This window comes from Saccopteryx bilineata, chromosome 3, assembly GCF_036850765.1.
Source record: "Saccopteryx bilineata isolate mSacBil1 chromosome 3, mSacBil1_pri_phased_curated, whole genome shotgun sequence".
NCBI lineage: Eukaryota > Metazoa > Chordata > Mammalia > Chiroptera > Emballonuridae > Saccopteryx > Saccopteryx bilineata.
In genome coordinates, this window is record NC_089492.1 from 181,337,674 (window position 1) to 181,362,622 (window position 24,949).

General features: G+C 41.9%; 1 pseudogene; it reads left to right on the forward strand.

Annotated features, from left to right (window-relative positions):
• The first annotated feature begins 20,495 nt into the window (after nucleotides 1-20,495).
• LOC136329943 (large ribosomal subunit protein eL8 pseudogene) lies at nucleotides 20,496-21,353 on the forward strand (annotated as a pseudogene).
• Nucleotides 21,354-24,949: the final 3,596 nt, after the last annotated feature.

Consider the following 24,949-nt stretch of genomic DNA (forward strand, 5'->3'; position numbering starts at 1 on the left):
ACTTCCCAGGGCTGGTAATTTGACCAATATCAGCCCTGGCCCAGTAACTCAGTTGGTTAGAGCAGTGGTCCCCAACCTTTTTTGGGCCACGGACCGGTTTAATGTCAGAAAATATTTTCATGGACCAGCCTTTAGGGTGGGACAGATAAGTGTATCACGTGACAGAGACAAATGTCAAGAGTGAGTCTTAGACGGATGTAATAGAGGGAATCTGGTCATTTTTTAAAAATAAAACATCGTTCAGACTTAAATGTAAATAAAACGGAAATAATGTAAGTTATTTATTCTTTCTCTGTGGACCGGTACCAAATGGCCCATGGACCAGTACCAGTCCGCGGCCCGGGGTTTGGGGACCACTGGGTTAGAGCATTGTACCAATCCCCCACGATTGTGAGCTCAATTTCTGGTAAGGGCACGTACAAGATTCAACCAATGAATGCATAAATAAGTGGAACAATAAATCAGTGTTTTTCTCTCTGTCTTGAATCAATAAATAAAAAAGAATATTGACCAATATTAGTTGTCCATGATGGGCTTCTCTGCATCTCTTGGTTTATATAAGGCCTCTCTACTTGTTATGGGCTGAATGTCTATGTTCCCCCCATATTCGTAGGTTGAAATCCTAACCCCCAAGATGATAGTACAAGTGTCCCCAAACTATGGCCTGTGGGCTGCATGTGGCCCCTGAGGCCATTTATCTGCCCCCCCCCACCGCCCTTCTGGAAGGGGCACCTCTTTCATTGGTGGTCAGTGAGAGGAGCACTGTATGTGGTGGCCTTCCAACGGTCTGAGGGACAGTGAACTAGCCCCCTGTGTAAAATGTTTGGGGACCCCTGTTAGGAGGTAGGGCCTTTGGTGATTCGATTATGAGGGTGGGGCCTTCATGAATGGTTTAATACCCTGGTAAAAGAGACCCCAAGATGCTCTCTCATCCCTTCTGCCATGTGAAGACACAGCAAGAACCAGAAAGTGGGACCCCACTAGACACTGGATCTGCCAGCATCTTGATCTTGGACTTCTCAGCCTCCAGAACTGTGAGAAATAATTTCTGTTGTTTATACCCAGTCTATAATATTCTGTTATAGGAGCCTAAACATTCTTAGACACTACTCAAAATGTAGTCCTCAGAAACTTGTTAGTAATATGGAATCTTGGGTCTTACTGAATCAGACCTACTGAATCAGAATTTGCATTTTAACATGAGACTCAGGTTATTTGTATGCACATTGTAGTTTGGGAAGCACTGGTGTAAGAGGCCTATGCAGTCCTGAAAACTTAAGGAGGGACTAATGGTCTTTAGATTTTCATGATGATTACTGAAATAGTCATTGTCCATGTTAATCCAAATTCGGAGGGACCTGAAATATGGAAGACAGGAGCAAGGTCCGTTGTTTACACATTGAAGCTTTATTGTCTAGCTTGGCCAAGCGGCGGCAGCTCCAACAGAAATCTGAGGGAGAGCGCGCCGGCCCTTTGTTCTACTTAGTTTTTATAGTTTTGTAAGTGGGAAGTACAGAAGCAAAAATTGCAATTAGGAGCCCCTTACCACTATTGGTTTTAGTCATATGTCCTTTAACATGATAGGACCACGTTCAATTTGCAAGCTATACATCATTTTGGGGAAAACAAAGTTTACAAGCCAATACAATGGTAGAAAGATGTCTCTACATATTAAAGGCATTCCTATATTATCTAGTGTTTATCTGCTATCTCTCTGTCCAGAGTCACACACACATTTACATAGGAGAGGTAGTTTCGGTGGGGACAAATGCCTGCAAATGACTCATTGCTATAAGAAAAGGTTTATTTTGGCTTTTCTCTTCCTGCACCTGGCTAGCTATTCACCCCTTTCCCCATAGGTGTGGTGGAATGTCTGGGAATCCATGTTTTCCTCCCCTTGCATTTACAATACAATGCCAAGGGCCATCCTGGTTATGCCAATCACACAGTACAGATACTATTCTCACAATTTCTCTGCACACCTTAATCCAAATTAATAAAATGTTCTCCAAGCCTCCTAAAATATTAATATTAATTCTGTAGCCTTTGGTACTTTACAACACCTGTGGATGAAATGGCTCAGTGGCTCCTCAGTCCAGTGTTTTGAGGTTGATTAGAAGGTAGGTGTTTCCACTTCCTCTGGGCTTGTGTTGCTCCAACACTGGAACATGTGTAGGCAGGTCCTTGGCACTCTCAAAGCACCAGCATCCATTTCTCATCCTCTGAGAGGCATCACACCCTAGACACTCAGGGCCAGTAATCTCCTCCATCACTGTTCCTATTCCTAAGGAGGGAGTCTGCAAGGGAGTGCCCAGGTGGGGCCCCACACAGGCTGGTTTCTCAGCAACCTGCCAGACACACTTTCTTTTCTGCTGTGAAGAGGGTCTCAGGTGTGGTTGGCCAGCGACTCCCCTGAGGAGGAAGGTCAACCAGTTCTAGCAGTGAACCAGGACCAGAGGTTCCTCCATATATGGGGCAACCCTAGAGAAAGTCAGTCCCAATTCACATTCAAGCTGGACCAGTGAAACTGGGTGTGTGGCTGTGTTTTTGTCCTATGAAATAATCCAGTTGTGAGTGGCCCACTAAAACTCTTTCTCAAGGTCCAGGCAATGAGTATTTCCTGAATCAACATCAAGATAGGTGCGCTCTTCGTGGGGCACGCCCCCTCGAGTCTCCTTTCCAAGTGAATTTTCTTTTTCCCTAACTCTGAGGGTCCCCACACGATGCAAGCAGGGGAGCGGTGGGCAGTGGCAGCTCTTCCTGGTTAACGCCCTGAAGCTGTCTTCAAGGCCCATTTTTCTCTGACTCTCCAGTGAGCGGCTTTGGCTCACTTCTTTCCTATAATGTTTCCAGTGAGCCAAAACAGAGCACCCTCAGGCTCTCCTCTGTTGCTTCTTCTTTCCTAAGCCCTTCCTTGTTTCACTGTCCTCAGCTTTAATAAACATACTCTCAAAAAAAAAAAAGAAAATCAAGATAGGCTCTCTACACAGGGTTTCAGCTCATTTGGATGTTTCCCCTACCCAGAAAAAAACAAACAACTAAGAATTTCCAGGGCATTTTAATTTTTCCATGGATTTGAGACAGAAAGAAAGAGAAAAAGAAGGATCAATTTGTTGTTCCACTTAGTTGTTCTATAATATTTACTTGTGTACTCATTGGTTCCTTTTTATATGTGTCCTGACCAGGGATTGAACCTGTGACCTCAGTGTGCCAAATGACACTCTATCCACTAAGCAACCTGGCCAGGGTCTCCAGGACATTTTAATTATTGTGATATGGCAACAGAAAATTTAGAGTTAGAGTGATTCAGGAAATTCAAAATCTGAGCCTCTTTCAGGAGGTAGGTAATTGATGTTTTGGAAAAATAATTTGATTAGAACCCCTAATCCACTTTTATTGTAATTGAAAATAACAAAACAGATGCTGTCAGCACTGTGTGTAACTGACTAAGCTTTTGGGAATTCATTTATTGTTACAAGGTAGCACATCTTAAAGGGATAGAAAACATATCACCACAAAAACTTTGCATGAAATAAGTTTCAAGATAAATATTCATTGGGTTCTGTTGGGCAGATAAAGTATATTATGCTCACTTTGTTAAATATGACTGCTGCCCATGAGGAGGCCGTTGCCCAGGTGATATTAATGTGTGTTGAGAATCCTTGTAGCCTGGGGCTTGGTTTTGGGATTAAGCCTTTCCCACCCTTTTTTGATGTGGGGTGGTACAATCCAATCATGCCTCAGAGAAGTGACTTTGTATTAGAGACTTCCCTATTTTGTATATTGGATTAAGGGTTTGGATTTCTACACTATAAAATGGGGATGGAGCAGGAGCTTGGGCGCTTGGTTCCTGGGATGACTAGCATGAGAGAGCAGAAGGAGCAGAGCAGAGAGCAGAAAGAGGCCATGTGGCCAGGAGAAGCAGCCAAGATGGCGGAGTGCTGAGTGAGATGCCAGTTTGTGCAGTTTGACGCTGGAGAAGGAAGGAGATGGGGAACTGAGGAGAATAAGTCTGGTGAGCTAGAAACCTTTGATTCTAGGAAACTCGGATAAATCAGTAGCTTTGTGAGCACTGAATGTGATTGGGTTTTGGAGCCCAGTGTGTGTTTTTACTTGCCCGCCGGGTGCAAGCTAGGATTAAAGATGAAGGCCCATCAGTTCTTGGCTCCGTTGTTTCTTTGCCGACTGTCTGAATCCAATGCGAACCTGCATGGGCCAGGCTGCTGTAGTGATGGTAGCCCTGTCTGCTGGCTTTACAGGTTCCAAGGATTTATTATATTTTTGCAAATAAAAGCGAGATCTTAAGTTAGCTTGAGCCAGGCCTTAGGTCAATTGTGCCGAGATTTGCCCTAGTGTCATCTCTCCTGACCTTTTATTTCTATAATTAGAATCACTGCCTACATCACTATTCTCTAAGACCTAATATTTAGATAAAGTTGTTTTAAAATTACTATTAAGTTGGGTACAATCAGGTTCTCATGTGAGCTCACAAACCTTCAGATCCAAGGTGAGGGATGTTTCTCATTTAAACATTGTCAAATCCAGAAGGATGATTTGGTAGCTCCTGAGTTTTGCATATGTCAGCATCATAGAAGCTTAGTCATGCAAATCCCCATTACTTAGCTTGTCCCTAGCCCAGAAATACAGATCTGGGTTTCCATATTCTGTCTGTGTTTGTAGCTGAAAGCATGCCTTCTATTGTGGTTTTAAAGAACAAATGTCAGGGCAATATTTAAAGCACATAACCCCAGTATTGAAAAATGCTTTTTCTGCTTAAAAAAAAAAAACAAACTACAATAATGAATTCACTCTGCCAGTTGATTTTTTTCAAGAAATATTTTAACTGTTGGATTTTTCAGCTCTACCCTTTAAGTCAGGGGTCCCCAAACTACGGCCCACGGGCCACATGTGGCCCCCTGAGGCCATTTATCCAACCCCCGCCGCACTTCCAGAAGGAGCACTTCTTTCATTGATGGTCAGTGAGAGGAGCATAGTTCCCATTGAAATACTGGTCAGTTTGTTGATTTAAATTTACTTGTTCTTTATTTTAAATATTGTATTTGTTCTTTACTTTAAAATAAGATATGTGCAGTGTGCATAGGGATTTGTTCATAGTTTTTTTTTATAGTCCGGCCCTCCAACAGTCTGAGGGACAGTGAACTGGCCTCCTGTGTAAAAAGTTTGGGGACCCCTGCTTTAAGTATTGCCCCCATACTGCCAAAGAAGGCCAAAGCCATCTTGAGCTAACATTTTTTTTTTTTTTGTAGATTCACCAAGACAGCAATATATGTCATTTTTGTGAGGATTGAAACTCTCTAAGAACTTCACGGGTCTGTGTTCCATTCTCATTTATGGAGCCAACAACACATGAGGGAAGCAGTTATGGACACACTTTGAAGACCTAGATGAGGGTGAGACAGAGGCAAGTCAGTGCTCAGGACAAATCAGATGGCAGGGCAATGACACGGGATGACAGAGGAATGCAGAGGATGCACCACTTCTCTGGGGGAGATGTTAGGTGAATTGGCAGGCACTGAATGAGTAGTGGGTGGAACAGACGGTCCAGGGTCAGAAATCACATTTGATTCTGTGTAGGGATGATGAAGGGTACTCAGGCAGGGAAACAAGACAGTGGGCAGAGCTCACCCAACAGGAAGGCATGTAAAAGGTCATAGTCTGTTTACCCTCGCCTGGCAACCACTTGCAACCATGTCTGAATGTAAGGCATGGTAAGATCGAAACAGTCCCAGCAAGGAAGGTGAGGTTCCTCACCTTATTTCATAAGATAGAGTTGGGGGGTAGGGGGAGAGATAACAGGCAGGTAAACTAGTCAAAATCATGGAACTGAAATGGATTTTTGAGGTTGACTAGAACAATTCCCTCTTCTGGAGGTGAGGTATTAAAGCCTACTTTAAAAGCTAGTCTGTTAAGTGTCTCAGGGCCTCAGCTTGTCATCTGTAAATCAAAAGTTTCCATTAGAAGGCAGTCAGATTGCTAATGCATCCGCAGGACCCAGTGTCAAACCCAGGTCACCCCATTACATGATATCTACATTTTACCTCTCTTAGGACTGTTTTGCAAATTAGTACTCACCTATAATAGGAACCTGGAAGTCAGACAAGATGTCAGACAACATGAAGAGGCACCATGTTAATAATTTTAGAATGAGGCTCTAGACTCTGCAGTTTATCCTGGTAGTGAGTGGGTGTAGGTGTGGGAGAAGTTAGGAGAAGGAGCAAACACAAGTTTGGGGCTGAAATCAAGCATCTGTGCCCTTAAGTATTCTTTGACAAGCAGGGTCTGCAGGATGCACATGAGAATATGACTATGTAATTCTTGTCTCCAGGAAAACAAAGTAGCAAGATCTTCTCGCACTTCTCACAGCTCTTGACAAATAACTCCTTTCTGTTTATGTTGGCAGTAGGGTCAAGCAAATGATTTCAGGAGCATCTGCATGAATCACTGCGTCGGCAGAGACTTGTTCCAGGAGCAAGCTTCACACAGACAGGAGGTGTGCAGGGCAGGAAGTGAATGGGCAGTGAGAAATAAACCTGGTCTGCAGCACGACCATTTTAAAAATTCTTCTCAAGCCCATTCACTCATTCGGTAGGAAAGTATACCATCCACAGCATTTAGTGTTTCCCAGCTCTGCTGCAAGAGACAGGACACTGCAGGTACATCCCTGCCCTTAAGAAACTTATGCTCTGTAGAGAATCCAAAACATGCATTTGAAGTACTTGGGGAATAATTACAAGGTAACTCACAATTTCCCCTCCTTTGAGGTAAAAGATCAAAAGAGCTGTGTTATAGTGAATCATCATGTCGGTGCCTGCATGACTTGCCCAAGTGATCCGGAGGCATTGGACTGGAGGTGAAGAGGGGCAAGACTAGGTTTTAGTGGCTCTTGACTTTGCCACTTCCTCCCCTGGATCTGTCTGCTTATCGGGAGCCTGGGAATTACAGTGCTGTTCTCTGACTCACCAGGATGTTGTAAAGATGGGGATATGTAGTCTGTCCTGCACTTTCCGCCCTTGGACAGAAAGGCTCCTCTAGGGATGAATAGAGGGTGTTAGTGCTGAAGATAGCAGTTTCAAGTTGCATTTCCATATGCTAGACAACCTAATCTACCCTGTCTAAACATGGAAATCCCATAACTCTACCCAACTCATCACTCCATTAATCCACTTAACCCCTGGCCAATACATAATCTAAATATTTAATCTTGTCTATTTGTTATCTGTGTTTATTCCATGTTAACTCGTGGTCTGAACCTCCTCTCTGTTTATCCACACTGATGGAATATAACTTCAGCTAGGAGTACTGCAAGAAGGAAAGGGAGAGGGTCTTATCTATTTCTTTCTTTTCTGGCACCTAGTGCTGAACTTGACACATAGTAGGTGCTTACCAGTTTGATATTGAAGAGCAAGAGGATCTCAGAGTAATTGGTCTTTTTTTCTTTTGTCATCTGCAGAGGGATCTTTTATTATTGCCATGGAAGAATCTTTCTGTTTCAAATGTCCACCATAGTGCCTGCCACTTAATGAGTATTTAGTGAGAAGTTGGATGAATGATCTTTGGTCCTACTGTGCGAACAGTAGAATATAAAAAAGGAGAACTGCTCTAGAAGTCAGGAGACTTGGAAACTGTTGGTTTTGCAGTAAGTTAAGTGGTTCAATAAGTTGATGTGGCATATGAAGTTGGTCAAGCCCTTTAAATCCTGTAAGCCAGTGGTCCCCAACCCCCGGGCTACAGACCGGTAGTGGTCTGTGGGCCATTTGGTACCGGTCCACAGAGAAAGAATAAATAACTTACATTATTTCCGTTTTATTTATATTTAAGTCTGAATGATATTTTATTTTTTAAAAATGACCAGATTCCCTCTATTATATCCGTCTAAGACGCACTCTTGACGCTTGTCTCAGTCATGTGATACATTTATCTGTCCCACCCTAAAGGCCAGTCCGTGAAAATATTTTCTGACATTAAACCAGTCCGTGGCCCAAAAAAGGTTGAGGACCACTGCTGTAAGCCTCAGTCTTCTTATCTGTCCCATGGACAGACAGGATTAGGTGAACTGTAACTGCTTTGTCTAGGAGCATGTCTGGAGTCACAGTGTAAGGAGAAGCTTGAGAAAGAGCCACCAAGTGTTGGAAGTGTTGGAATGGGCACTTCTACCCAATGTTGGCACTCAAGGATCAGGGGGCTGAGCAGGAAAACAGGGTGCCTATTCTATTCTAAGCCTCCTAGTCACTGTCTGTCCCTCAGAGTCTAGGCTCAGGACTCAAGACATCTGCTTATTCCATCTGCATCAGCTAATGTTTATCCAGTGACCCTGGATGCCTGGGCCTGGAATCACCTGGGGAGGGCGTGTGTGGAGGGGCCCAGTGGGTCCTGACAACAACAAAACCTCCATATGGCTGTGGGAGGTGGAAGGAGGATGAAGGAAATCCTAATTTATTGCTCAGTTATGTTTATTTTTACTCTGGTCTGATTCAGGGCATTTTTCTTAATGTATTAGGGTCACAATTTTATTGACTTCAAGGATGCTTGAAAGCTGTGTGTGTGTGTGTGTGTGTGTGTGAATGAGAGAGAGAGAGAGAGAGAGAGACTCCCTTTTATTTTCTTATGAATTTTTTCCAGTACAATTTTGTTTTTTTAACCTAAATAATTAGCCCTAAATAAATTTTTAGCCTACATAATTTAGCCTCCTAATTAAATTGATTGCCTTTTCACAGATCACTACATCCATCACCACCCTATCATGATTAGTTTAATTTGCCTACATCAAAAATTAGGACCTGATTTAGCTTTATTAAAAAATATTTTTTTGGCCTGACCAGGTGGTGGCGCAGTGGATAGAGCGTCAGACTGGGATGCGGAAGACCCAGGTTCGAGACCCCGAGGTTGCCAGTTTGAGCGCGGGCTCATCTGGCTTGAGCAAAAAGCTCGCCAGCTTGGATGCAAGGTCACTGGCTCGAGCAAGGGGTTATTCGGTCTGCTGAAGGCCCACGGTCAAGGCACATATGAGAAAGCAATCAATGAACAACTAAGGTGTCGCAATGTGCAACGAAAAACTAATGATTGATGCTTCTCATCTCTCGGTTCCTGTCTATTCCTCTCTCTGTCTCTGTAAAAAAAATATATATATATATATATATATAAATAAAATTTATATTTTATATATATATTTATATATATATAAATAAAATATTATTTATATATATAAATAAAAATAATAAATAAAAATATTTATATATTTATTTATATATATATAAATATATATATATAAATATATATATATATATATATATATATATATATATATATATATATATATTTTTTTTTTTTTTTTTGGCCCTGGCCGGTTGGCTCAGCTGTAGAGCGTTGGCCTGGCGTGCGGGGGACCCGGGTTCGATTCCCGGCCAGGGCACATGGGAGAAGCGCCCATTTGCTTCTCCACCCCCCACCTCCTCCTTTCTGTCTCTCTCTTCCCCTCCCGCAGCCAAGGCTCCGTTGGAGCAAAGATGGCTCGGGCGCTGGGGATGGCTCCTCGGCCTCTGCCCCAGGCGCTAGAGTGGCTCTTGTTGCGGCAGAGCGACGCCCCGGAGGGGCAGAGTATCGCCCCCTGGTGGGCAGAGCGTTGCCCCTGGTGGGCATGCCGGGTGGATCCCGGTCGGGCGCATGCGGGAGTCTGACTGTCTCTCCCAGTTTCCAGCTTCAGGGAAAAAAAAAAAAAATATATATATATATATATATATTTATATATTTTTATATAATATATATTTAATATATATAATATATATAATATATATTATATAATAATATATTATATTATTATAAAATATATATTATATATTATATAAAATTATATTTTATATATTATAAAATATAATTATATTATAATAATATATAATATATATTATATATATATTTTTTAATTTAGCTATTTTAAAAAAACTTCCTTATCTTCTGCTTTCCTCCAGGAATCTGCACTGTTGGGTTCCTTTGTGGTCTTTAAGAATAACAGTGCTTGCCCTGGCCAGCTCAGTTGGTTAGAGCATCATCCCGGAGTGTAAATGTTGCTGGTTTAATCCCTGGTCAGGGCACATACAGGAACAGATCCATGTTCCTATCTCTTTCTTTCCCTGCCTCTCTCTCTAAGATCAATAAATGAAAAGAAAAAAAAAGAATGCAAGTGTTAGCTACTACTTATTAAGCACTGTGCTGGGCCTCATGTTAAGTGGTTAATTAAGTTAATGTGGCAAATATCTTCATTTTACAGCTGAGGAAATTAAGGTTCAGAGACATCAGCTGAGATTAAAACACAGGTTTGCTGAGTGTGTCCCTCTCCTGAAAACTGAGTCCTAAGGAAAAGGGGTTGAGAGCATGTTTTGGAGAGCCAAAGTCAGGGGGAAATGTGCCTGAGTTGAGAGTGCCAAGATCGGCAGGCAAAATCAGGGCTCTGTGCTCTTAGTGATAAAAGCAGCAGAAAGGAAGAGAAGGTTGCCAGCAAAGATTTTAATTCTCCACATGGTTTCCCTAGGCTATGCCTAATGATTAGTAGAGTCTATTCAGGTTTTGGTAAATAATTATTACTATTTCTGCTCTATGCATCTCTCAATATTGGAAAACTTGCCCTCCACATGGTACAACTTTTGATAGTGTTTCAGTTCATTTAGCCACAATGTTAGGCCGTGTGCTACGGACAGTGATTGCAAAGATGAGTAAGGTGTAGTCCTTACCATGCAGTGGTTCACAGTTTAGCTCCTCAAGGTTTCTCAGCACCTGACTGATTTGAGAACATGGTGCCCAGTCATGGGCATGTGGTCCCCTGGTCCTGGGTGAATCTCAGGCCACATGAGAGCCATGAGCTCTCCTCTTTCTAAGCACAGAGTTCTGCAACGACCCCATTGAGCTAAGTGAGTGATTTCAAGCAGTCCACCCAATGCAAACCCCTCAGAAGCACTAGTGATGTTGACTGCAAAGCAATGATTAATTTTTTGAATATGTGTCCCATTAAATGGCCATATAGTAGTAACTGTTTCTGACAACCCATGACCATATTTTCTGTGTTAAATTTATGCTCTTGCAGAAAGAATAGTGTCTGCCAAACTATCAAGGCATTGCCAGGGTAGTACTTACTTTTAACCATCACTTGTTTTATTTATTTATTTATTTTTGTGACAGAGACAGAGAGAGAGACAGAGAGAGGGACAGGCAGGAAGGGAGAGAGATGAAAAACGTCAATTCTTCGCTGCAGCACCTTCGTTGTTCACTGATTGCTTTCTCATGTGTGCCTTGACGATGGGGGCTACAGCAGAGTGAGTGACCCCTTGCTTAAGTCAGCAACCTTGGGCTCAAGCTAGCGACCATGGGGTCATGTCTGTGATCCCACGCTCAAGCCAGTGACCCCACGCTCAAGCCGGATGAGCCCATGCTCAAGCCAGGGACCTTAGGGTTTCAAACCTGGGGCCTCTGTGTTCCAGTTCGATGCTCCATCCACTACGCCACCATTTGGTCAGGCTTACAATTACTTTTTGATGGTTGTGGAAGAGATGTCAAAGTTTTCTAAGTCTTTAACTATTTTCCTGATTTTTTTTTCTTTACTACTGTTCTGTTCTCTCTGACTTTCTGGAAATATAGGGGGTAAGAATGTTAGGATAGCAATTTTAGGGCCGTAGAGATGTAGCTACATGTATAGCCAGGGGACATATTGGGCATTTAAGTTGGAAATGATTCTGAAACATTGGCTAAAATAGTTCTTGTTATCTGTAGTAGTATATTTTATTTTTCACAGCTGAATTTTATCAAGCAAGGTGAAGATGATGTAACTTTTGGTTAAAGAGCATCCACATGAGGGATATTTTTTTATTATCCCTATATATAAACATGTAGAGAATGGGTCACTATGAGTCATATTAAAAACTGGTTCTAAAACATTGGCGGGAAATTTATCTGGACTATATTTAGATACTTATTTTGATTTTGTGTCTATGGGGATAGTTCTGGGGACACCTGGTCAAAAGACACTGACCCATATTTCTTCCTGGTCAGCACATTCTAAGAGACCATCAGAAACTCCTCAGGAACAACAGGGGACATGGACTTATGAGAGCAAGGAGTTGGGGTTCATTTAAGAAATATTAATGAAAGAGCTGCTTATGCTGTTATGTTTAGACATAAACATAGCAGGCATGGTAGGTTCTTGAGAAATTATTAAATAATTGTTGGGTTCAGTGATACATTTTCTCTTTAATCTCTCCAACCATGAGAGGTAAAGCAGGACTAAGTCAGTGATTAGTTCCTGTGAATAACAGTCACTGTACTTTTGAGAACTCTGGGCCTTTTTTTTAATCTTCTTTCTTTGAAGTGCAGAAAGAATTATTTTTTCAATTACATTTTACATTCAATATTATTTTGTATTAGTTTCAGGTGTACAGCACAGTGGTTAGACAATCATATACTTATCTCTGGGCCTGTTTGTTTATTTATTTATCCCTTTGGGCCTATTTAAAGACAGCTGAATCTCACTTTGGAAAACAAAAATGTATCGATACATGTCAAAGCCTTTAACTTTGGTATAACCATTGGCTCAATAATTTTGCCTCTAGAATTGATCATAAGAAAATAGGTGTGTGTATACCCAAAATTTTAGCTGCAAGGATGAGCTACAAAGATATCTAGCTCAGCATTGTTTAGAATAATGAAATTTGGAAACAAGGTAAATGCTTAGTAATAGAGGTTTGGTTAAATAACACAGGATAGATTTATATTGTGGGGTACTATAATATCATTTAAAGTAGTACTGAAGAACATTTTGTAGCATGAAATATATTGACAATCTCTTTTTTTTTTTTTCCCCATTTTTTTTCTGAAGCTGGAAACAGGGAGAGACAGTCAGACAGACTCCCGCATGCGCCCGACCGGGATCCACCCGGCACGCCCACCATGGGGTGATGCTCTGCCCATCAGGGGGCGATGCTCTGCCCATTCTGGGCGTCGCCATGTTGCGACCAGAGCCACTCTAGTGCCTGAGGCAGAGGCCACAGAGCCATCCCCAGCGCCCGGGCCATCTTTGCTCCAATGGAGCCTTGGCTGCGGGAGGGGAAGAGAGAGACAGAGAGGAAAGCGCGGCGGAGGGGTGGAGAAGCAAATGGGCGCTTCTCCTGTGTGCCCTGGTCGGGAATCAAACCCGAGTCCTCCGCACGCTAGGCTGACGCTTTACCGCTGAGCCAACTGGCCAGGGCCGACAATCTCTTGTTAAGAAGAAAAGGATTAGCCTTGGCTGGGAAGCTCCATTGGTTATAGCATCATCCCACTATGCCAAGGTTGTGGATTCAATCCCCCGTCAGGGTCCACACAAGAAACAACCAATGAATGCATATATAAGTGGAACAGTAAATCAATGTTTCTTTTTCTCTTTCTTGCTTCCCCTCTCTCTCTAAAATCAATAAAAAAATTTTAAGGATGAAAAATATGTATATGATTATTTATCATTAAAGATTCAATATTCATGCATAGAAAAAGACTAAGCCCTGGTCAGTTGGCTAGTGGTAGAACATCGACCCAGCATGTGAAAGTCCCAGGTTTGATTTCCAGTCAGGGCACACAGGAGAGGTGACCATCTGCTTCTCCTCCCCCCCCCTTTTCTCTCTCTCTCTTTCTCTCTCTCTCTCTCTTCTTTTTACCTCCTGCAGCCATGGCTCAACTGATGTGAGCACACCCTCCTGGGGCACTGAGATGGCTCCGCTTCAGGTGCTAAAATAGCTCAACTGTGAGCATGGCCCCAGATGTGCAGAGCATTGACTCCAGATGGGGGTTGCCAGGTGAATCTTGGTCGGGGCGCATGTGGGAGTCTGTTTCTCTCTCTCTTCTCCTCCCATTTAAAAAAGATAAAAAAGAAAGAAAAAAGACTAAATTATGTGGCAAAATGTTAATAGTTACCTTTGGTGAGATTATCAGTGACATTATCTTATATTTTAATGTTTATAATGATCACATTTCTTTCTCTCTTTTTTTTAATGTTTATTTTATTGACTTTAGAGAGAGGAAAGGAGAGCAAGAGAGAGAGAGACAGGAACATCGAGCTGTTCCTGTATGTGCCCTGACTGGAGATTGAACTGGCAACCTCTGTGCTTTGTGACAAAGTTCTAACCAACTGAGCCATCTGGCCAAGGCAATCACATTTCCTTTGTAACACACGTGCGCGCGCGCGCGCACACACACACGCGCGCTCTCTCTCTCTCTCTCTCTCTCTCTCTCACTCACAAAACACACCTACTTAAAAAAAAAACAACTCATGGCCTGACTTGTGGTGGTGCAGTGGATCAAGTGTTGACTTGGAATGCTGAAGTTGCTGGTTCAAAACCCTGGGCTTGCCTGGTCAAGGCACATATGGGAGTTGATGCTTCCTGTTCCTCCCCCTTTCTCTCTCTCTTTCTTTCTCTCTCTCTCTCATCTATCTATCTCTCTGTCTCTCTTCTCTAAAATGAATAAAAATTTTTAAAAAATCGAAAAACAAACTCACAAAAATATTACATGAGAATCTCCTTTTAAATAAAAGCTCAAACAGATAAGTGCTCTTATGGTGTCCTCCAGCAGCTCAATTTGATTTTAACTCAGATGGTGATGATGTAGAGGGAAGCTGTTTGACTTTGGGGCCTCTATATTTTCTAAAATTTAGAGTTTAGTGTTGATTTAAAACAAAAATGTTACCTAGGTACCATTTTTCCTTGCTTACAATTCTGAGAAGCACCCAGGAATCAACTCAGCTCCAACCAGGCAGGTCATGCATGCAACAGTGATGATTATGTCAAGTGCAAATATGACAGATGTAATATGACAAATGTTAACAGGAGGGGCAGAAGAAAACTTTGTTGTAGCAAGTGTGCTATTTTATTTCTTTTATCTTCAAGACATGAAATAGCAATTTTCCCCAAAACTCCTAAACAGAGAGCTTTTTCTGAGTCTAATATATGATTCTGATGTTAGGTTTTCATGAAAAAATATTTTAGCAAGAGTCAACTGCTAAGCCAAACTTAACAGACATATTTATATTATAGTGAGAACCTCTGACCTCTTTAGTTTCCCTAGAGGGGTGTGGATGTTCACAGGCATCTCTGGTACTGCTGGGGGGTGATTATTCCCCCTCTGCCCACACTTCACTGTAGTCAAGATTAGTTGTTATTGACTAGCTACATGGAGTAGAAGAATAATGGGTTGTTCACTAATATAATTAATATTTTCACAGCACTTTTGCTTTCATGTGGATTATTACACTTAATCCTTTTCACAACTTTGTAAATAATACTCTTTAGAAATGAAAAAAGTGACTTAGCCCTATTTGGAAAATGACATAGCTGAGATTCGAACCCAAGTCTTTGACACCAAATCCTATTCTTTTCCACAGTTTTCTGTTGGTTGGAGTCTTATTAGGGACAAAGTACTACATAATATTCGGCCAGCAATTTTTTGGATTAAGTTGACATGATTAGCTTTTACAGGTTAAACAATACTATAATAGGTGTACCCTCCTTGGGGCACACCCCATTCGAATCTCTTTTTTGAGTGAATTTTCTTTCTCTTAAACTCTAAGGGTCCCCACAAGACTTGCAACCAGGGGAGTAATGAGCAGCAGCAGCTTATCCCTTGCTAACCCCCGAACCTGTCTCCAAGACCCCTTTTCTCTGGCTCTCCAGTGAGCTGACAGCAGCCCCGCCTCGGCTCACTTCTTTCCTACAGTGTTTCTAGAGAGTCACAGCAGCCCAGCCCAGGCTCTCCCCTGTTGCTTCTTCTATCCTAGGCCCTTTCTTGTTTCACTGTCCCAGCTTTAATAAATGTACTCTGAGAATAAAAAACAAACAGAAAACAAACAACCCCCCAACCTCAATAATATAATAGAGACTTATTTTGCATGGTATATTTCAAAATATTTTAGATGTTTTTCAAATATTTATTTTACATTAGCTCTAAAGGTAAATATTAATATGATATTACTTTATAACATGAACAAAGTTTTAAATTTGTAGCATCCCTAAAAAGATTTGCAAACATTCTCAATATTTTTGCAACCTGAGAATCTGAGATTGGATCAATAGGTAAGATTCTGATGGCAGACAATGGAAATAGAAGACATGACCTTGGGTACCTGATTCCAAGTGAGCAATTGTCTCTTTGGCAGACTTGAAATAGCTTTTCTGTAAAGAGAGAATCAGCTTGGATACAGATGTAGAAGGTACCAAGTTAAGAGTTACATTTGAAGTTTTGAGAAAATTTGACATCATTAATGTAACATCCTTTTTGAAATGGATGTCTTTAGGTAATGGGCACATATTGTCTCACTACTCCCCAAATTACCTTGATGGTTAGATATTCCATTTGCATCACTTATTGCCATCATTATAACTAATTACAGTGTTAAGGCGAAACTGAGGGCCTGCACTCAGATGACATATCTAGGGTCACATAGGTAGAGAAGGCTCATGGCACATCCTCTGTACCAGAATGTTTAGGACCTAGATGGGACACAACTTAAGTACTAAAGTCTTTGGAGTCAAAGACAGACTAGAGTAATGGCCCTCAAGCTTTATGAGGGTGAGGACCAGTGTTAATATCAAAGAATTTAATGAGCCTATGTGATAGTTGTTATACTTTTAATGATCTTGTTGCTGGAAACTACTTGGTATAAGATGGATACGCAATCTCCTTGTTATCACCCCCTGGGAACAGTGGCATACAAGGTAGGAAGGAGTTGCTGGACAAGAACAAGAAACCCTAGATTTTCAGGGCCCCACCTGGATACTAACACTGCCAAGTTCTTGCTTTCAACTGCCTCTCTTTGCTTTTTCTGTACTCTGCTCTGAGAGTCTGGAATTAGGATGATGAGAATGAATTTTCTAAGCAGGCTTCCTATTCTGTGCATATGAAGCTAGCTTCCAAGCAAACTCCAGTGGAGTCCATCACACCAGATATTTTTGATTTTGGTTAAATTCCTAGTGAGAAAAAAGTTTTAAACTTATTTATTTATTCATTCGTATTTTTATTCTTACTGATTGATTTTAGAGGAAGGAAGGGTGAACGAGAGAGGAAAGCATTCATTTGTTGTTCCACTTAGTTGTGCCTTCATTGGTCGCTTCCTGTATGTGCCCTGACTGGGGATGGAACCCACAACCTTCATGTTTCAGGATGATGCTCTAACTGATTGAGCTAACCAGTCAGGTCGCCTCGTGAGACACTTGATAAATTTGATCTCCTTTGTGTTAGTGAACTTCTAGATAATCATCAGGAAGGTGAATCTTGTCAACTTATCTCTTGAAATAAATTATGCAGAAATGTAAATTAGTTTCTAGACCTGCTGACAATTTCCCCTTCTTATCTGTGTTTTCTAAATTTCCCAAATTATGTGTAATACATTTGTATGAGAAAAATAAATTTTAAATAATTTTTAAATTTTATTTATTGATTTTAGAGAGAGAGAGAGAGAGAGAGAGAGAGAGAGAAGGTAGAAAAAGAGAGAGTTACCAATTTGTTGTTCTAGTTATTCATGCATTCATTGGTTGATTCTTGTATGTGCCCTGATTGGGGATTTAACCCACAACCTTGGTGAATCAAGGTGATGCTCTAACCAACTGAGTTACCTGCCCAGGGCAAAAAAAAAAAAAAAAAAAAAAAGAAAGAAAAGAAAGAAAGAAAGAGTTTGAAAGTCTACCAACTTTAATTTCTCTACTTAGAAATCCATTTATTTTTCTTTCTTCCTGCCCTTTTATCCTTCTTTGTTGACTAACAGAAGCAAGCATGCTGCTAATTTATTGCTTGTGTAAGACCACAGCGGCCTGGAGAAGAGCTGTGTGCTTTCGGGCAGGCTTATGTCTAATGGGGTAAGACTGAAGACATGCTTGTGGATTGGTGGATGTTTTGGAAACTGTCTACCAAATTGATCTGTATTGTGTATAAGAACAATAATTTTCTAGGCAGGGCTTTTTGTTGTTGTTACTGTTATTGTCTCTCAAGCTCAGTGTGAGCTCTGCTGTAATAAGAGTAGTTGGCAATTGGGATAGAATAGAGGACGCCTCACCTCTGCTATGCTGGCTCTGTGGGAGGTTAGGGTCTGTGTGGCACTAACATGATAATTAGAAGTGAAATTTTGCTCTGTGATATAGATACGCTACCCCAGTGAGGCTGGTTTCTCTCCGTTTGAAGGGTAAATTAAGCTGTTTATTCTTCTGCTGTTTATTAGCTCTGCTTGACCTGATTTCCATCACCCAGAACATGGAAACTTAGTGTCTTAAGTTCTCTGGCTGAGGAGTCACCATGTCCTGGAATAAACAATGTTGCACGTGAGCCTCATTTTGTTTGATTTACAGCCCTTTGGAGCAGAGCACAGAGGGAGAGAGAAAAGAAACTGAGTGCGTTTACTCTGTAGGCCAAGTACTGTCTACTGTGGGCTATTTCCGACAGGTCATGGGTTTGGTTGTCCATCTGCCCAGTATCTTTAGGAAAAACACTTCTAATCTCAAAAAAGGCTACAACCAGATCAGTATCTTGGCTACTTCCAAGTATCTGACACTAGTATCTAGCCCAGGGGTCCCCAAACTTTTTACACAGGGGGCCAGTTCACTGTCCCTCAGACCCTTGGAGGGCCAGACTATAAAAAAAACTATGAACAAATCCCTATGCACACTGCACATATCTTATTTTAAAGTAAAAAAAAAACCAAAATGGGAACAAATACAATATTTAATATAAATAACAAGTACTTTTAAATCAACAAACTGACCAGTATTTCAATGGGAAATATGGGCCTGCTTTTAGCTAATGAGATGGTCAATGTGCTCCTCTCACTGACCACCAATGAAAGAGGTGCCCCTTCCAGAAGTGCGGTGGGGGCCGGATAAATGGCCTCAGGGGGCCGCATGTGGCCTGCGGGCCGTAGTTTGGGGACCCCTGACCTAGCCGAAGGTATAACTGGTATTCACTGACATAACTAACCTGGATGTCTGTGGGTCTCACTGGCTTGTGAGTATAAAGGAAATCCTGCCGGCTCAGTTGTCCTTACCTAACGCACAGCCAAGGCCCCTTTACCTGCAGGATACTAGGGGGTAGCAATGTGAAAATCCCTTGGGCCATTACCATTCCCCACACTCCTCAGCTTTTGGATTTGTCCAAAGAATATGGTGCACTCACGGGAAGGCAGATGGCTTAGTGGTTAAAGGCATAGCCCTGTTTTAGTCCCAGCTCTGCTACCTCCTAGCTCTGTGAACTTGGGCAGGTCACTCTCTCTGTGCTTTTCTATTGTTGACCATTTCCTCCTCAGGTCCCAGTTTCCAGTGGTCCTTTCTGTCCTGTCAGTAGAGAAATGTCTTATCATTACCTTCTGTGTTCTTTAGAGGGCTCCCACAGCAGAGCAGCTGGGGCCTGATGGTACAGCTGTGCTAGCTTTCTCCCTCTGGGTCAGCACTATCCACTATAACAGCCACCTGCCACATATGGCCCCCAAGTGCTTGAAAGGGAGCTAGTCTGATTTGAGTCGTGCTGTGAATAAAACTTGAATGTGGAGAGTCAAGACAGAGTCTGCGGGAAATAATGTAAAACACCTTATCCGCCATCATGTCGATTTCATGTTGAAACTGTATGTTTTAAATATGTTGGATCAAAGGAAATATATCAGTAAAATTAATTTCCCCTAATTCTTAAAAACATTTTTTTAATGTGGCTACTAGAAAAAATTTTTTGTGGTGGTGAAATATACATAGGATAAAACTTACCATTTTAATTATTTTTAGGTGTACAATTCAGTGGCAGTAAGTCCATACTCATTGCTGCACAACCATCATCTTTATCTTCAGAACTTTTTCACCTTTCCAAACTGAAACTTTGTACCACTTAAACATGAACACCACATTTCCCCTACCCCCATCCCCTGGCAACCATCATTCTACTTTCCATCTTCATGAATTTGACTATTCTAGGTACTGCTCATAACTGGAATCATACAATATGTCTGTATTTTTGTGTCTAACTTCTTAGCATAATGTCTTCAAGGTTCCTCTATGTTGTAGCATGTGTCAGAATTTCCTTCCTTTTTAAGGCTGAATAATTTGTGTGTGTGTACACCACATTTTATTTTCCATTGCATTGGGTTGTTTCCACTTTTTGGCTATTGTGAATACTGTAGTAAAATGTAAATTTCATCTATGGCCTGTGTTATACTTCCGTTGGGTCGTGCTGTGCAAGGTTGTTTGTAAGTCACCTGACTGTGGCATTGGGGTGGCTTCCCATACATGCCTGGAAACACTGCCTTCACTTGCCCCTCAGGCTGACTGCTGACCCAGTGTTAGGCACTGTCCTTTCCCAGTCCTCTTGGGTCCGGCCACTCTCTCTGCTGTGTTGCTTCTCTTTGGCCCCTTCCTTATGTTTGGCTTTGTCTGCCCCCGACACTAGTTTCTGTGGAACTTCTTCTGAAGACCTTGGGTCTCCCCCCCATCCCGCTGCCCAAGATGCCAAAAGGAAAGGAGGTTAAGAGGAAAAAAGCAGCTCCGGTTCTGCTGTTGTGAGGAAGCAGGAGGCCAAGAAGGTGCCAAATCCTGTTTGAGAAAAGGCCCAAGAGCTTTGGCATCAGACAGGACATGCAACCCAACAGGGACCTCCCTGCTTCGTCAAATGACCCCACCATATTCAGCTGCAGTGGCAAAAAGCTGGTCTCTGTAATCGTCTGAAAGTGCCTCCTGCCATCAACAAGGTCACCCAGGCCTTGGACTGCCAGACAGCTGCTTGACTGCTCAAGCTGGCCCGCAAGTACATGCCAGACACAGAGCAAGGGTAGTAGAGACTCCTGACCCGGGCTGAGAGGAAAGCTGCTCGTAAAGGGGACGTCCCCACCAAGAGGCCAGACGTTAACACTGTCTTTGGAGCAGAAGTTAACACTGTCACCACTCTGATGGAGAGCCAGAAGGCCCAGCTGAAAGTGATTGCGCATGATGTGATTCCCATTGAGCTGACCATCTTCCTGCCTGGCCTGTGCTGTAGGTGGGGGTCCCCTACTGCACTATCCAGGGGAAGGCCAGCTGGGGTAGTCTAGTGCACTGGGAAACCTGTACCACCATTGCCTTCACACAGGTTAGCTCAGAAGACAAGGAGCTCTGGCCAAGTGGGTGGAAGCAATCCGGACCAATTACAGCAACAGATGTGATGAGATCCACCATCACTGGGGAGGGAACATCTTGGGTCCAAAGTCAGTGGCACATATTGCTAAGGTGGAAAAGGCTAAGGCTAAAGAACTGGCCACCACCCTGAATGAAGTGTACACTGAATTTTTTATATATAAGAGTAAACGGGCATTGTCCTTCTCTCACTGAAAATATGTCTAATATGAATGAAGAATTGGAGCCTGACCTCTCTTTCCTATATAAGTATTTTTTATTTTTTTGAACACTTCAAATATTTTTGTTTTCCAAGCATCAGTAAACAATTTGGGCAGGCACTCTCAATATCTGTGTATTTATATCAGGGGTAGCCAACCTTTTTATACCTACCGCCCACTTTTGTATCTCTGTTAGTAGTAAAATTTTCTAACTGCCCACTGGTACCACAGTAATGGTGATTTATAAAGTAGGGAAGTAACTTTACTTTATAAAATTTATAAAGCAGAGTTACAGCAAGTTAAAGCATATAATAATAATTACTTACCAAGTGCTTTATGGCGGATTTTCACTAAGTTTGGCAGAATAAATCTTTATAAAACAACTTACTATAGTTAAATCTATCTTTTTATTTATACTTTGGTTGCTCTGCTACCACCCACCACGAAAGCTGGAACGCCCACTAGTGGGCGGTAGGGACTAGGTTGACTACCACTGGTATACATCTTCTACTCTCAAATTCAATGCCATATTAGTAAAATTAATTTCATTATTTTACACAGTAAAGTAGAGTAAAGTAAACACATAGAAGGCTTGCTCTTTCTTTTCTGGCCTCTGTGGATCATCCTGCACACATTCTGGGCTGCAGGTACCTTACATTGGAGTCAGCAATGTGTTTTGTAAAGTGGAACAATGTAAAATCCCAAGAGTATAAATAATTTGTTCCTATATAAGTATGTTTTATACTTATATAGTATAAACCTGTGTGAAGGAAATGGTGGTACAGGTTTCCCAGTGCACTAGACTTATTAGTGGTAGGACAGAATTATTGCCAGAGCTGAAGCTATCAATTTACTTAAACCAAAACCTACAACAGAGTATCAGAAATATTGTAAATATTGTATAAGAATTATCCAAACCTGGGGCTTCTTTCCAGATAAGTATTACACTGGCAAAGTGATAAGAGGCTGACAACATACATTTTTTTCATTATATTTCTCAATGTATACACTCACTTACTAACATTAATAATCATCACTGTATGAAAACTTCCAGGCTGGCAATGTTACAAACAATAAACACCGAAGATTTTCTTTCAGACCATGTTTGATGGCAAACATACAAGCTGAGGGCCAAAATGGTCGGATCCAGACGTGTGGGCTACTTGCAAGACATTGGATACGTCCTCCCTACACAGAAGAGAAAGATTCAGACCTCTGTGTGTGTGTCTATCTGACATTAATTATTTGTGCTTTAAAAAAAAAAGATATGACTTACTTAGGAACTTTTCCAGATTGTAGACATTCCTGGATGCAGCCTTCAGCAAGGAGACCTCCCCAGACCTGGACAGGATCTGCTTAGATGGCGAGTTACACAACTGGAAGTGGCCTTTCTCTGCCGCCGGTTGGGAGGAGCCGTGTAATTAGAGCCTGTGCTTGTACAGCACTTTGACATTCTCAGATGAAAATTGCTGGATGAGCGTAAAATTTTATAACTGTAATGGAATCCAAGCAAATAGCATTGTAATAAATGGGCCCTGCTGCTGATACTGCATTTAGGAGTCGCCTCTTTATTATCTCCTGTTTACTCTATGTGATGAACTGAGGTAATTAATAACAATGGTAATAATTACTCCTATAGCATTTTATACTTTCAGAGGGCTTTACAACTTGTTCATTATGTAATATTTAATCTTTGCAGTTGTTACTGTGCTAAGTCAGTATGGCTTGTTTGTGTGTTTGAAATTTTTCATGGAAATGAAGAAATTAGTCCCTGGCCTAGTAGCTCAGTTGCTTAATAGTGTCATCCTGATATGCCAAATTGCAGTTTACATCCCCGGTCAGGGCACATATAAGAACCAACCAATGAATGCATAAAAACTGGAACAACAGATCATATTTCTCTCTTTCTCTCTCCCTTCTTATCCTCTCCCTTCTTCTCTCTCTAAAATCAATTTTTAAAAACTGAAAGAAATCAGGAACAGATAGGGTAGCTGAAGTTTAGTTTTCAAGTTCACACAGCATTACTGTGTGGAGCTGCTGGATTTCAATGTGGAAAGTCAAGATGTATGAAGAACTGGAAAAGAAGATGAGGACGGAGGGGGAGCAGGAGATTGAAGGAACAGTGATTCTCATACAAGGGCTAGGCGGCAGATCGCCATGGTCTGACCATGAGGAGCGGAAGCAGGTTTGATGAAGCTAAAGCAAGGGGAAAACTTTATTGAGAATTTGGAGGTTGAGGTTCCTACTTCAAGGTCCCCTGTGTGAAGATCTGGACGCTCCAGAGGAAGTCTGTGTAGCCTGTGTTCCTTCAGCTGTTACTTCATACCTGGTCAAGGTTGATCAAGGGGAGTAGGGCTTTATGTGGCAGCTAATTGGGTGCTATAAGGAACAGACCCCCAAACTGTAGTGTCAGCAACTGTGCATTGCATAATCAGCTTCTTCGAATGCCCACCTGGGGATTAGACCGTGATAAATGAGTGCGAGACAAGCAGTGTGTCAATTACATTGTGGATGGCCAGATTTATGTGCTTTTTGGCAGTGCCACTGAGCTATTAATCACGTCTCAGGAACAGGGCCCATGTAAACCAAAAGCAAATGGCACATCCCCTGAACCATCCCAGCGAAAAAAGGTCACACTTGCCTCTATGTCTTCTGCTGACGTCTAAGGTACTCAAAATGAGAGTGAATACGCAGAGGCATCAAGCAATCATCAAGTAAAACCTACTGATTTTTTTTCCTTCCCTTCCCTTCCCTTCCCTTCCCTTCCCTTCCCTTCCCTTCCCTTCCCTTCCCTTCCCTTCCCTTCCCTTCCCTTCCCTTCCCTTCCCTTCCCCTCCCTCCCCTCCTCTTTCCTCCCCTCCCCTCCCCTTCCCCATTCTTTTTCTTTAAAACTAAAACTAAAACTATGTTTTCTGAGCTGAGGAGACTGGATTACTAGTTAGCATTTGGAAATGGCTTATTTCACATAAATATGCACCCACCCATTACATTTTTTTTTTAATGACAAAGTGAGGGTTTCATGGCTTCCCTTTACTTTTATTACATTGTCGTTTGGATGAGCCATACATGTAGATTTCTTATTACTTGCTAAGTTACATGTGTCATGAAATGCAGTACATCTGATGTCATAATTAAATGTCATCGCACTAAAGTGAATGTGTGTTTTGAGCTTTATCACTAATTGCTGCCTTAGCATGATTTAGACAGTGAGGTAATTAGAAGCCCAAATGCATCTGTGTCATGTGGTGTGGTTTCTGGGGTGGACTGTGTGTTTATGTACGTGTGACTGAGAGTGGCTCGTGTGAACTGGTTCTCCCTTCTTTTTGACTGCCTCAGAGTGCTCCCAGCCCCCCCCGCCTGCACACAAGTATCCCAGACATGTCTGCAATGGAAGTCTTTGTCTGGAGGAAGCATCCCACATTTCTTTAAATAAGCAATCTTCTGTAATCAGTCACCAGGGAAAGCTTCTCTGTGAAAACCAGAATTAATGGAAGACAGGTTTTTAGGGTTTAAAGAGAGCATGTTTATCTTCAGGGACAGATTAGCTAGGATTGGGGTGTGCATGTGTGTGTAAGAGGGGCTGGCAGTTGT